The sequence below is a fragment of the Arachis ipaensis genome, chromosome B8, assembly GCF_059453495.1.
Source record: "Arachis ipaensis isolate K30076 ecotype BB chromosome B8, ASM5945349v1, whole genome shotgun sequence".
Taxonomy (NCBI): Eukaryota; Viridiplantae; Streptophyta; class Magnoliopsida; order Fabales; family Fabaceae; genus Arachis; species Arachis ipaensis.
In genome coordinates this window covers 67,513,404-67,518,930 of record NC_142443.1, presented here as the reverse complement: position 1 = coordinate 67,518,930, position 5,527 = coordinate 67,513,404, and the positions used below count along the sequence as shown (strand labels likewise).

At 42.9% G+C, this 5,527-nt stretch overlaps 1 non-coding gene across 1 annotated transcript; it reads left to right on the top strand.

Annotated features, from left to right (window-relative positions):
* The first annotated feature begins 4,414 nt into the window (after positions 1-4,414).
* Positions 4,415-4,521, top strand: LOC148548432 (small nucleolar RNA R71). The gene has a single exon (XR_015897286.1). It is a non-coding gene; the product is annotated as a small nucleolar RNA R71 (small nucleolar RNA).
* The last annotated feature ends 1,006 nt before the right edge of the window (positions 4,522-5,527 follow it).

The window sequence follows — 5,527 nt, the reverse complement described above, 5'->3', positions numbered from 1 at the left end:
ATCCTCAAGTGCTTTCCTCACTGATTCATGACTCTCTTCCACCTTTTGTCTTTCTTCTCGTGCTAATTCATCCCTCATTTCTTCATACCTTGTGATTCCTGGATGCAATATAGGCAGCTGTCCTACCAAGTAACCGAGCCTGGCTTGAGTATTTATATGATGCCCAGTCTCGCTCAAGTAAACTCCTTCTGCGAATGCCCTTTGCTCGTCCAATAGTTCTGCCTGTTCTATCTGTCTTCGATGCATCTCATGTATATGTGCACCTTGATGTGCTTGGATGTTGATTAGCCTCTGGATGGATTCTTGTTGCTCGTTTTTCCTTTGTTCCATCCTGTGGAATGTTTCACCCCATTGTTGCCCTTGACTCAGTTGCTGATCCATCATTTGCTTTTGCCACTTCCCTTGTTGAGTCATCCATCTTGAGAGTGACTCCTCTTGCTGCCCCATCATCTGTAGTTGAAGCTCTCTCTGTGCTCCTTGGCTTTCCAGATATTGTCGAAATAGCCCATCAATGGCTTCCTGCAATTCGTGCATATCCAAGGTGGCTGGTGCTTGCCCCTCTAAGACTTGTCCTTCCACTACTTGAGGGGCTGTCCTCTTCCTTTGCTTCCATTGAGGCAGGGGAGATGCGGTAGCATGCATTCGTCGAACGGTTATTGGAATGCCTTCTTTTATCCACACGGGGTCCTCATCTTCAAACACCACCCCAGCTTTCTTGCACAGTCGGTAAATAGTGCTGGGGTGACCTAACGTTCCTCTTGAGTCGCTTTTCTCTGCCATTTTTCTAATGCCTTCTACTATGAGTTCATGAACCTTGATTTCTCCTCCTTTGAGTATACAGTGTACCAGTTTGGCTCTATTGAGATTCACCTCCGAGTTGTTCGCTGCTGGGAGGATGGACCTCCTTACAATTTTGAACCACCCCTTTGCTTCCGGAGTGAGATCTGCTCTCTTGATGAACCTTGGTCTCCTATCTGCATATCTTTCCCAGTCAGCTCCTGGTACACAAATGTCTTGCACAATCTGGTCATGATTAGGGTTGTTGTCCATTCTTGAATGATAACTCTCTTCTTCAAACGGTATGGACCGCAGTTTTAATGCCTTCATGACACTCAATGGACCAAAATCCCCAATCTTTCCTCTCACAAAGCTTGTATATGACTCATCTGCCTTATCATATCGGACCGCATTTGCATAAAACTCTCTTATAAGATTTGCATTCACCTTAATGACCGGATCAGTGAGGAGCTCCCATCTTCTCTTTTCTACCTTCTTTGTGATTTCGGGACACTTAGCTTTCCTAACTTGAAATCCCAGCTCATAAATGATCTCCTTATCCACCATCCACCCGTATTGCAATGCATGGTGCAAGCTTCTAAATCTCTTTTCACCATACGGGTGTTGCTCCATAGGTTCCTTTCCCTTCCTTCTTTTAGAGCTCGAAGATGCCATGAATGAGGGTTAATGTGTGAAGTTGGCAATGGTGTGGAGACTTTTGGTTGTTTAGGGTTGAGTGCAATGAAGGGAGTGAAGGGGAATCCGAAATGGAGAGGTGTGCAGAGTGGGGTACGGAACAAGGATCACTTATATAAAGAAGTTGTGAGTTAATGGAGGGTGTGGATTGATGGAGTGGTTGTTTGATGGACGGTTGGGGTTGTGCATGGAGAAAGGACAAGGATCATCACTTTATGATGGAGATTGCTTGGTCTTCAAGGGTCCCATCCTTTTTAATGTTGCATGGCAACATTTTCCAATGCCTTCCATTTTTAGAACAAGTGTGTAGTTTCTCCTCATGAAGTGGCCGAACCCTTCTCATTTAGTTGTCCAATCAATCTCCTTCAATGTTCCTCTCCTTTTCCCTATAAAATAAGAAAAATTAATGTCCTAAAAAGTATTTAAACTTTACGGCCAAACTAATAAAAAGAAGAAAAGATTTTGTTTATTCATGAACTCCAACTAACTAACTAACTGTGTATCCTTATATGCACATTGGTGGCACCATGGGGTGACACCAAACTTAGTTTGGAGCACTGTGATGAAAAGTTCTGTTCAAAGCTCCAAGACTAGCATGCTTTCAGTTGCATTCATGCTTTCTTGGCACGCTTTGAACACCAAACTTGTTCTTCACTATATATTACTATATAAGGATTTCACCAAGTGTTTGTCAAGTTTAGGTTGGAATTCATGAATATTGACTTATTCACTAGTAAAAGCTAATAAAACATGGGTTGCCTCCCATGAAGCGCTTCTTTAGCGTCACTAGCTTGACGTTTCTCCTTCATCAGGGAGGTTGATAATGCTTCAAGTCCTCCCCTCTTTCCTTGGACTTATATCCATTGGTTGTATCAATGATCTCTACATGTTCCAAGGAGAGAACTCTGTTGATAGTGAAGAGCTTAGGTAACTGAGATGGTACAGTGGGGAGATTAGGGGGGATATCTGGGAAGTAAGTTGAGATCACTTTATCTCCTGGAGAGAAGTCTTCCGTAGGGATCTTCTTGTTCCTCCACTCCCTTGGTACCTTCTTCTTTGTCCCTTTTGATGTTGCCTTGCTCTTGGTAACTTCTTCTTCTAAGGGGATTTTGTTGTTGTCTTCACATGTCTCTGGTGGTTTAGGTTCCTCCAGTTTTTCCTTGAGTTGTGACAACTGCTTATTTCCTTGTTCATCAACCAAGGGCTTTCCCAGATAGGCTGGTTGTGCTTTAGTGCTTGCTTCCTCTGTCAGCATCTCATTATGATCTTTGCTTGGTTCTTTGTTTTCTTGGTCTACTTCTTATGAGAGTTTGAAGACATTAAGGCTGAGTCATTCATCATGGATCCTCAATATTAGCTCCCCTCGCTCCACATCTATGAGTGCTCTGGCTATAGCTAGGAATGGTCTTCCTAATATGATTGGGTGAGTGTGACTTTCTTCCATGTCCAAGATGACAAAGTCTGTGGGAAGAAAGTATTTTCCAACCTTTAACAACACATTTTCCACCACCCCTATTGCTTGTTTTTGAGTTTTGTCAGCCAGCCTGATGACTACATCTGTGGGCAATATCTCATTGATCTGCAGCCTCTTTACCAGGGATAAGGGCATTAAGTTGATGCTTGCTCCCAAATCGCAGAGTGCTCTATCAAACATTGTTTCTCCTATGGCACGGGGACATGAAAACTCCCTGGATCTTTTCTTTTCGTAGGCAACTGTGGTTGAATGAGGGCACTTGACTCCTTGTTCATCACTATAGTTTGGCTTCCCTTGAGTGAGCTTTTCCTGGGAAGCAGCTCCTTCATATACTTGATGTATGCGGGCATTTGTTGAATAGTCTTGATGAATGGTATGTTGATATGCAGAGATGCAAACAAATCTAGAAACCTTGAGTATATTCTCTTCTCCACAGCACCATTGAGCAGTTGGGGAAAAGGTGCATAGAGTCTCAGCAGCTCCTGTTGTGAGATTTCTGGTTCTTGATGATCTTTTTCCTTCTTCTCTACTGAGGTATCTTCAGGTTGTTCTGACAACTTTCTTGGCTTGTCCTCAGTCTCCTTATCACTTATAGTGACCATCTTGCAATCTTCCTATCTTACCTTCTTTGTTTCACCTCTCGAATTCTTCTCTGTGTCACTTGGGAATCCATCTGTGGGTTTCGGAATTTGCTCAGAGAGATACCCCACTTGAGATTCCAACCTCTTGATTGTGTCTCCATGGTTCTTGAAACTGGCTCGCACTTCCTCCTTGAACACCTTGTTGTCTTGAATCTCCTTGCCTATGCCTTCAAGTAGATTCTCAATCCTTGAGAGTCTGTCATCAAATGATTGTAGATTGTAATTAGAGGTGGAAGGATGAGGTAAGTTATTTTAGTTTTGATGTGGATGTGGAGATGTGTTGTTATTGGGGTGTTGATATGGTCTAGATGTGAAGTGTTGGTGGCTTGCGTTGTTGGGATTTAGGCGTCTTTGATCAAGGCTTTGGTCTTGTTGATTTTCCCACCCAAAGTTTGGGTGATTCCTCCATCCAGGGTTGTAGGTCTTGGAGTATGGATCATGGTTTTGCCTAGGTGAATTTCCAATGTAGTTGGATTGCTCCTGACTTCCCTCTGCTTCTTCATTCACTCCTTCTTGGGTTGTTGATGAAGTGGTGATTGCTGCTACTTGGTTCCTCTCCATCTTCTTGGTGAGGTCAGCCAGCTGTTGGGTAATGAGCTTGTTTTGGGCCAGCAGAGCATCTACATTGTTTAGCTCCATTACTCCTCTTGTGTTCCCTCTTTTGGAAGCATAGAAGTAGTCATTCTCTGCTACAGTTTCAATGACATCTATGGCCTCCTCAATGGTCTTCTTCTTGTTCAAAGATCCTCCGGATGAATGGTCTACGGCCTTCTTTGACTCATAAGAGAGCCCTTCATAGAAAATTTGCAGCTGCACCCATTCATTGAAAATATCTGGTGGGCACCTCCTCGTTAGGTCTTTAAACCGCTCCCATGCTTCATATAGAGTCTCACCATCTTGTTGCCTGAAAGTTTGGACCTCAGCTCTCAGCCTATTGATTCGTTGAGGGGGTAAAATCTTGCTAAGAATTTGTTCACCACATCTTCCCAAGTTGTCAAGCTCTCCTTTGGGAAAGACTCCAGCCACTTGGCTGCCTTATCCTTGAGTGAGAATGGAAATAAGAGCAGTCTATAGGCGTCAGGATGAACACCATTAGACTTCACTGTGTCACATATTCTCAGGAAGGTGGTTAGATGTTGATTAGGGTCCTCTTGGACACTCCTTCTGAACGAACAGTTGTTCTGAACAAGGGTGATGAGCTGTGGCTTCAGTTCAAAATTGTTGGCATGGATGGTTGGCTTTTGAATGCTACTTCCACAGTTTCCTGGGTTTGTATTGATGTAAGAGCCTAAAACTCTTCTATCCTCCCCAGCATGATTTGCTCGTCCTCTTCCGCCATGGTTGTGAGCTTCTTCTTCATGATGGTTTTCCATGTTTTCTTCTATGTTTGGTTCAAAGTATTCCTCAAAGTGTTCCTCCTCTTCTTCAGCACTAACTACACGTTTTTCTCTTGCCTCCCTCCTTAGTCTAAGGAAGGTTCTCTCAGGTTCAGAATTAAAGGAAGTTGAAGCCCCGCTTCTTCTCCCTGTCATACAACCAACAAGTACAAGCAAAGAGAATAGGTGCAGAAAGTATATCTGTCAGAATTACTGTTAGTGTGAGTGATGCAATATATCAAACAGTTAGCGGGTTAGTGAAATGAATGGTAAATAACAAAGAAAGAGTAGGGGGAAGGGACGAAATTAACTAAAACAGAAAGTAAATGACTCAAACAGAAAATTAAATCAAATAAAACAAAAATGCTCAATCTAGTTATCTTCCAATTTAATCATTGTTGATGCACAATCAATCCCCGGCAACGGCGCCATAAACTTGATGCACGAAAAACTTGTCTCATAACAAATTTCCTTCAGCAAGTGTACCAAATTTGTCATCAAGTAAAAACTCACAATAGAGTGAGGTCGAATCCCACAGGGATTGATTGATCAAGAAACTTTAA